A 9623-nucleotide genomic window follows, 5' to 3' on the forward strand; every position below is an offset into this window, starting at 1 on the left:
TGGTTATTGACCGGAGAGCCATCTCGGTCATGTCTACATGTCTCCCGAACCCATAGGGTCTACACACTTAAGGTTCGGTGACGCTAGGGTTGTAGAGATATGAATATGCAGTAACCCGAAAGTTGTTCGGAGTCCTGAATGAGATCGTGGACGTCACGAGGAGTTCCGGAATGGTCCGGAGGTGAAGAATTATATATAGGAAGTGCAGTTTCGGCCATCGGGAGAGTTTCGGGGGTCACCGGTATTGTACCGGGACCACCGGAAGGGTCCCGGGGGTCCACCGGGTGGGGCCACCCATCCCGGAGGGCCCCATGGGCCAAAGTGGGGAGGGGAACCAGCCCATAGTGGGCTGGTGCGCCCCCCTTGGCCCACCCCATGCGCCTAGGGTTGGGAACCCTAGGGTGGGGGGCGCCCCACCTGGCTTGGGGGGCACTCCACCCCTTGACCGCCGCCCCCCTAGGAGATCCCATCTCCTAGGGCCGGCGTACCCCCTAGGGGGCCTATATAAAGGGGGGAGGGAGGGGGCAGCCGCACCCTTGAGTCCTGGCGCCTCCCTCTCCCCTGCAACACCTCTCCCTCTCGTAGTAGAACGGCGAAGCCCTGCTGCGGTGATAGCTGCATCCACCACCACGCCGTCATGCTGCTGGATCTTCATCAACCTCTCATTCCCCCTTGCTGGATCAAGAAGGAGGAGACGTCACGCTGATCGTATGTGTGTTGAACGCGGAGGTGTCGTCCATTCGGCGCTAGGATCTCCGGTGATTTGGATCACGTCGAGTACGACTTCGTCATCCCCGTTCTTTGAACGCTTCCGCGCGTGATCTACAAAGGTATGTAGATGCAATCCGATCACTCGTTGCTAGATGAACTCATAGATGGATCTTGGTGAAACCGTAGGAAAATTTTTGTTTTCTGCAACGTTCCCCAACAGTGGCATCATGAGCTAGGTCTATGCATAGTTCTCTTTGCACGAGTAGAACACAATTTGTTGTGGGCGTAGATGTTGTCAACTTTCTTGCCGCTACTAGTCTTATTTTGCTTCAGCGGTATTGTGGGATGAAGCGGCCCGGACCGACCTTACACGTACGCTTACGTGAGACTGGTTCCACCGACTGACATGCACTAGTTGCATAAGGTGGCTAGCGCGTGTCTGTCTCTCCCACTTTAGTTGGAGCGGATTCGATGAAAAGGGTCCTTATGAAGGGTAAATAGAAGTTGACAAATCACGTTGTGGCTTTTACGTAGGTAAGAAAACGTTCTTGCTAGAACCCTATTGCAGCCACGTAAAACTTGCAACAACAATTAGAGGACGTCTAACTTGTTTTTGCAGCAAGTGCTTTGTGATGTGATATGGCCAAAGTTGTGATGAATGATGAATGATATATATGTGATGTATGAGATCATGTTCTTGTAATAGGAATCATGACTTGCATGTTGATGAGTATGACAACTGGCAGGAGCCATAGGAGTTGTCTTTATTTTTTGTATGACCTGCGTGTCATTGAGAAACGCCATGTAAATTACTTTACTTTTTTGCTAAACGTGTTAGCCATAGTAGTAGAAGTAATAGTTGGCGAGCAACTTCATGGAGACACGATGATGGAGATCATGATGATGGAGATCATGGTGTCATGCCGGTGACAAGATGATCATGGAGCCCCAAGATGGAGATCAAAGGAGCTATGTGATATTGGCCATATCATGTCACTATTATTATTTGATTGCATGTGATGTTTATCATGCTTTTGCATCTTGTTTACTTAGAACGACGGTAGTAAATAAGATGATCCCTCATAATAATTTCAAGAAAGTGTTTCCCCTAACTGTGCACCGTTGCGACAGTTTGTTGTTTCGAAGCACCACGTGATGATCGGGTGTGATAGATTCCAACGTTCACATACAACGGGTGTAAGACAGATTTACACATGCAAACACTTAGGTTGACTTGACGAGCCTAGCATGTACAGACATGGCCTCGGAACACAGAAGACCGAAAGCTCGAGCATGAGTCGTATAGAAGATACGATCAACATGAAGATGTTCACCGATGTTGACCAGTCCGTCTCACGTGATGATGACACGGCCTAGTTAACTCGGATCATGTTATACTTAGATGACTGGAGGGATGTCTATCTGAGTGGGAGTTCATTATATAATTTGATTAGATGAACTTAATTATCATGAACTTAGTCTAAAATCTTTACAATATGTCTTGTAGAGCAAATGGCCCACGTTGTCCTCAACTTCAACGCGTACCTAGAGAAAACCAAGATGAAAGACGATGGCAGCAATTATACGGACTGGGTCCGGAACCTGAGGATCATCCTCATAGCTGCCAAGAAAGATTATGTCCTACAAGCACCGCTAGGTGATGCACCCGTCCCACAGAACGAAGACGTTATGAACGTTTGGCAGACACGTGCTGATGATTACTCCCTCGTTCAGTGCGGCATGCTTTACAGCTTAGAACCGGGGCTCCAAAAGCGTTTTGAGCGACACGGAGCATATGAGATGTTCGAAGAGCTGAAAATGGTTTTCCAAGCTCATGCCCGGGTCGAGAGATATGAAGTCTCCGACAAGTTCTTCAGCTGTAAGATGGAGGAAAATAGTTCTGTCAGTGAGCACATACTCACTATGTCTGGATTACATAACCGCTTAACTCAGTTGGGAGTTAATCTCCCGGATGACGCGGACATTGACAGAATCCTTCAGTCGCTTCCACAGAGCTACAAGAGCTTTGTGATGAACTTCAATATGCAGGGGATGGAAAAGACCATTCCTGAAGTATTTGCAATGTTGAAATCAGCAGAGGTAGAAGTCAAAAAGGAACATCAAGTGTTGATGGTGAATAAAACCATTAAGTTCAAGAAAGGCAAGGGTAAGAAGAACTTCAAGAAGGACGGCAAGGGAGTTGCCGCGCCCGGTAAGCAAGCTGCCGGGAAGAAGCCAAAGAATGGACCCAAGCCCGAGACTGAGTGTTTTTATTGCAAGGGAAGTGGTCACTGGAAGCGGAACTGCCCCAAATACTTAGCGGACAAGAAGGCCAGCAAAACGAAAGGTATATGTGATATACATGTAATTGATGTGTACCTTACCAGTACTCGTAGTAGCTCCTGGGTATTTGATACCGGTGCAGTTGCTCACATTTGTAACTCAAAGTAGGAGCTGCGGAATAAATGGAGACTGGAGAAGAACGAGGTGACGATGCGCGTCGGGAATGGTTCCAAGGTCGATGTGATCGCCATCGGCACGCTACCTCTACATTTACCCACAGGATTAGTTTTAAACCTCAATAATTGTTATTTAGTACCAGCTTTGAGCATGAACATTGTATCAGGATCTAGTTTAATTCGAGATGGCTACTCATTTAAATCCGAGAATAATGGTTGTTCTATTTATATGAGAGATATGTTTTATGGTCATGCTCCTATGGTGAATGGTTTATTCTTAATGAATCTCGAGCTTAATGCTACACATATTCATAGTGTGAATACCAAAAGATGTAAGGTTGATAATGATAGTCCCACATACTTGTGGCACTGCCGCCTTGGTCACATAGGTGTCAAACGCATGAAGAAGCTCCATGCAGATGGACTTTTAGAGTCTCTTGATTACGAATCATTTGACACGTGTGAACCATTCCTCATGGGTAAGATGACCAAGACTCCGTTCTCAGGAACAATGGAGCGAGCAACCAGCCTATTGGAAATCATACATACTGATGTTTGCGGTCCAATGAGTGTTGAGGCTCGTGGTGGCTATCGTTATGTTCTCACCCTCACTGATGACTTGAGTAGATATGGGTATGTCTACTTATTGAAACACAAGTCTGAAACCTTTGAAAAGTTCAAGGAATTTCAGAGTGAGGTTGAGAATCAACGTGACAGGAAAATCAAGTTCTTACGATCAGATTGTGGGGGAGAATATTTGAGTCACGAATTTGGCACGCACTTAAGGAAATGTGGAATAGTTTCACAACTCACGCCGCCTGGAACACCTCAGCGTAATGGTGTGTCCGAACGTCGTAATCGCACTCTATTGGATATGGTGCGATCTATGATGTCTCTTACCGATCTACCGCTGTCATTTTGGGTCTATGCTTTAGAGACTGCCGCATTCACTTTAAATAGGGCTCCGTCGAAATCCGTTGAGACGACACCGTATGAATTATGGTTTGGGAAGAAATCTAAGGTGTCGTTTCTAAAAGTTTGGGGATGCGATGCTTACGTGAAAAAACTTCAACCTGAAAAGCTCGAACCCAAATCGAAAAAATGCGTCTTCATAGGATACCCTAAAGAAACTATTGGGTATACCTTCTACCTCAGATCCGAAGGCAAGATCTTTGTTGCCAAGAATGGATCCTTTCTAGAGAAAGAGTTTCTCTTGAAAGAAGTAAGTGGGAGGGAAGTAGAACTTGATGAAGTATTGCCTCTTAAACCGGAGAGTGGCGCAGCTCAAGAAAATGTTCCTGAGGTGCCTGCACCGACTAGAGAGGAAGTTAATGATGATGATCATGAAACTTCAGATCAAGTTGCTACTGAACTTCGTAGGTCCACAAGGACACGTTCCGTACCAGAGTGGTACAGCAACCCTGTCCTGGAAATCATGTTGTTGGACAATGGCGAACCTTCAAACTATGAAGAAACGATGGCGGGCCCAGATTCCGACAAATGGCTGGAAGCCATGAAATCCGAGATAGGATCCATGTATGAAAACGAAGTATGGACTTTGACTGACTTGCCCGATGATCGGCGAGCCATAGAAAATAAATGGATCTTTAAGAAGAAGACAGACGCGGATGGTAATGTGACCATCTATAAGGCTCGGCTTGTCGCTAAGGGTTATCGACAAGTTCAAGGGGGTTGACAACGGTGAGACTTTCTCACCCGTAGCGAAGCTGAAGTCCGTCTGAATCATGTTAGCAATTGCCGCATTCTATGATTATGAGATATGGCAAATGGACGTCAAAATGGCATTCCTTAATGGTTTCCTTAAGGAAGAATTGTATATGATGCAGCCGGAAGGTTTTGTCGATCCTAAGAATGCTGACAAGGTGTGCAAGCTCCAACACTCAATCTATGGGCTGGTGCAAGCATCTCGGAGTTGGAACATTCGATTTGATGAGATGATCAAAGCGTTTGGGTTTACGTAGACTTATGGAGAAGTATGTGTTTACAAGAAAGTGAGTGGGAGCTCTGTAGCATTTCTCATATTGTATGTGGATGACATACTATTGATGGGAAATGATATAGAATTCTTGGAAAGCATAAAGGCCTACTTGAACAAGTGTTTTTCAATGAAGGATCTTGGAGAAGCTGCTTATATATTAGGCATCAAGATCTATAGAGATAGATCGAGACGCCTCATTGGTCTTTCACAGAGGACGTACCTTGACAAGATATTGAAGAAGTTCAATATGAATCAGTCTAAGAAGGGGTTCTTGCCTGTGTTGCAAGGTGTGAAATTGAGCTCAGCTCAATGTCCGACCACGACAGAAGATATAGAAGAGATGAGTGTCATCCCCTATGCCTCAGCCATAGGTTCTATTATGTATGTCATGCTGTGTACCAGACCTGATGTAAACCTTGCCGTAAGTTTGGTAGGTAGGTACCAAAGTAATCCCGGCAAGGAACACTGGACAGCGGTCAAGAATATCCTGAAGTACCTGAAAAGGACTAAGGAAATGTTTCTCGTTTATGGAGGTGACGAAGAGCTCGTCGTAAAGGGTTACGTCGACGCTAGCTTCGACACAGATCTGGATGACTCTAAGTCACAAACCGGATACGTGTATATTTTGAATGGTGGGGCAGTAAGCTGGTGCAGTTGCAAGCAAAGCATTGTGGCGGGATCTACATGTGAAGCGGAGTACATGGCAGCCTCGGAGGCAGCACACGAAGCAGTCTGGGTGAAGGAGTTCATTACCGACCTAGGAGTCATACCCAATGCGTCGGGCCCGACGACTCTCTTCTGTGACAACACTGGAGCTATTGCCCTTGCCAAGGAGCCCAGGTTTCACAGGAAGACCAGGCATATCAAGTGTCGCTTCAACTCCATTCGTGAAAGTGTTCAAAATGGAGACATAGAGATTTGTAAAGTACATACGGACCTGAATGTAGCAGATCCGTTGACTAAACCTCTCCCTAGAGCAAAACATGATCAACACCAGAATTCCATGGGTGTTCGATTCATCACAATGTAACTAGATTATTGACTCTAGTGCAAGTGGGAGATTGTTGGAAATATGCCCTAGAGGCAATAATAAAAGGATTATTATTATATTTCCTTGTTCATGATAATTGTCTTTTATTCATGCTATAATTGTGTTATCCGGAAATCGTAATACATGTGTGAATACATAGACACCAACATGTCCCTAGTAAGCCTCTAGTTGACTAGCTCGTTGATCAATAGATAGTCATGGTTTCCTGACTATGGACATTGGATGTCATTGATAACGAGATTACATCATTAGAAGAATGATGTGATGGACAAGACCCAATCCTAAACATAGCACAAGATCGTATAGTTCGTTTGCTAGAGTTTTTCCAATGTCAAGTATCTTTTCCTTAGACCATGAGATCGTGTAACTCCCGGATACCGTAGGAGTGCTTTGGGTGTACCAAACGTCACAACGTAACTGGGTGACTATAAAGGTATACTACGGGTATCTCCGAAAGTGTTTGTTGAGTTGACACGGATCAAGACTGGGATTTGTCACTCCGTATGACGGAGAGGTATATCTGGGCCCACTCGGTAATGCATCATCACAATGAGCTCAAAGTGACCAAGTGTCTGGTCACGGGATCATGCATTATGGTACGAGTAAAGTGACTTGCCGGCAACGAGATTGAACAAGGTATTGGGATACCGACGATCGAATCTCGGGCAAATAACGTACCGATTGACAAAGGGAATTGTATACGGGGTTGCTTGAATCCTCGACATCGTGGTTCATCCAATCAGATCATCGAGGAGCATGTGGGAGCCAACATGGGTATCCAGATCCCGCTGTTGGTTATTGACCGGAGAGCCATCTCGGTCATGTCTACATGTCTCCCGAACCCGTAGGGTCTACACACTTAAGGTTCGGTGACACTAGGGTTGTAGAGATATGAATATGCAGTAACCCGAGAGTTGTTCGGAGTCCCGGATGAGATCCGGGACGTCACGAGGAGTTCCGGAATGGTCCGGAGGTGAAGCATTATATATAGGAAGTGCAGTTTCGGCCATCGGGAGAGTTTCGGGGGTCACCGATATTGTACCGGGACCACCGGAAGGGTCCCGGGGGTCCACCGGGTGGGGCCACCCATCCCGGAGGGCCCCATGGGCCAAAGTGGGGAGGGGAACCAGCCCATAGTGGGCTGGTGCACCCCCCTTGGCCCACCCCATGCGCCTAGGGTTGGGAACCCTAGGGTGGGGGGGCGTCCCACCTGGCTTGGGGGGCACTCCACCCCTAGGGCCGGCGCACCCCCTAGGGGTCCTATATAAAGGGGGGGAGGGAGGGGGCAGCCGCACCCTTGAGTCTTGGCGCCTCCGTCTCCCCTGCAACACCTCTCCCTCTCGTAGTAGAACGGTGAAGCCCTGCTGCGGTGACAGCTGCATCCACCACCACGCCGTCGTGCTGCTGGATCTTCATCAACCTCTCCTTCCCCCTTGCTGGATCAAGAAGGAGGAGACATCACGTTGACCGTACGTGTGTTGAACGCGGAGGTGCCGTCCGTTCGGCGCTAGGATCTCCGGTGATTTGGATCACGTCGAGTACGACTTCCTCATCCCCGTTCTTTGAACGCTTCCGCGCGTGATCTACAAAGGTATGTAGATGCAATCCGATCACTCGTTGCTAGATGAACTCATAGATGGATCTTGGTGAAACCGTAGGAAATTTTTTGTTTTCTACAACATTCCCCAACAAAATAAAACTATATTGTGGGTATGAAGAGGATAACTTTGTATGATATCGGAGAGCTAAAATATAAAAGTAGGTGCTGTTATCATGAAGTTAGAATATATTACTAAATATTATAAATAGCGAGTGTGGAATAATGGTGGATCGGTGTGCGGAATTGTCCTAGGCAATCGTTAACAAGACCGGTAATCACTATTGCAGTTTCATATGAGGGAGAGGCATAAGCTAACATACTTTCTCTACTTGGATCATATGCACTTATGATTGGAACTCTAGCAAGCATCCGCAACTACTAAAAATTATTAAGGTAAAACCCAACCATAGCATTAAAGCATCAAGTCCTCTTTATCCCATACGCAACAACCCCCTTACTCGGGTTTGTGTTTCAGTCACTCACGCAACCCACTATAAGTGAATCATAAACGTATTGCAACACCCTACAGCGGGAACCCCTCACGCTTGCGCGACACAGAGGGCACCATAGGATAGCACCAAAGTAAAACATACAACACATACCAGTCTAGATCATAAATCAACCCAAAGACAAAGGATAACTACTCAAAACATCATAGGATGGCAACACATCATTGGATCATAATATGTGGCATAAAGCACCATGTTCAAGTAGGGATTACAGCGGGGTGCGGGAGAGTGGACCGTGTAAAATAGATGAGGGTGATGATGATGATGGTGATGTTGATGAAGACGATCACCGCGGCGATGGTTCCCCTCCCGATGGCACTCTGGTGCCACCGAGAGAGAGAGGAGGAGAGGTTCTCCCCCTTGTGCTTCCTCCTCCATGCCTCCCCCCTAGATGGGGAGAGGTTCTCCCTGTGGTCCTTGGCCTTCATGGTGATGACGGCCCCTCCGGGATCCTCCTCCATGCCCTCCGGTGATGATGGCCCCCTCCGGCAGGGTGCCAGAGAGGGCCTAGATTGGTTTTTGGTGGCTACGGAGGCTTCTGGTGGCGGAACTCCCGATCTAGGTTAATTTTTCGACGTTTCTGTATTTATAGGAATTTTTGGCGTCGGTCTCACGTCAAGGAGGTGCCCGAGGCGTCCACGAGGCAGGGGCCCACGTCAAGGGGGGGTGGGCGCGCCCCCGATCCTTGTGGACAACCCGGGACTCTTCTGGCCCAACTCTTTTACTCCGGGGTCTTCTTTTGGACCATAAAAAAGTCAAAAATTGGCACGTCAATTGGACTCCGTTTGATATTCCTTTCTTGTAAAACTCAAAAACAAGGAAAAACAGAAACTGGCACTGGGCTTTAGGTTAATAGGTTAGTCCCAAAAACCATATAAAATAGCATATAAAACATCCAAGGTTGATAATATAATAGCATGAATACTTCATAAATTATAGATGCGTTGGAGACGTATCATGGGGTGCCCGGGTGGGGCCCCACATGCGCTGCCAAAAGTTGGGTGCATTTCGTGAAACCGCTTAGGTACTTGGTGTGGAAGGGGGTGGTTTCGGTATGGGCGGAGGGGACCCTAGGGCGCACGTCTCTCCTTTGAATCCTCCAAACAGGCCCATTTTTTCCACGTGCTGCAGTGACCATGCCGGGCACTCATGCAAAAATTTGTCGCGTTTCGAGGCTCTATATAATTTCTACGATTTTCCGGACCGAAAACCCCTAAAATACTGCCCGGACATGCGTTCGTTGTCGGATTTCGTTCATTTTTGGCGTGGGGTGCCCGGGTGGGGTCCCACACGC

This window comes from Triticum dicoccoides, chromosome 4A, assembly GCF_002162155.2.
Source record: "Triticum dicoccoides isolate Atlit2015 ecotype Zavitan chromosome 4A, WEW_v2.0, whole genome shotgun sequence".
Classification (NCBI taxonomy): Eukaryota; Viridiplantae; Streptophyta; class Magnoliopsida; order Poales; family Poaceae; genus Triticum; species Triticum dicoccoides.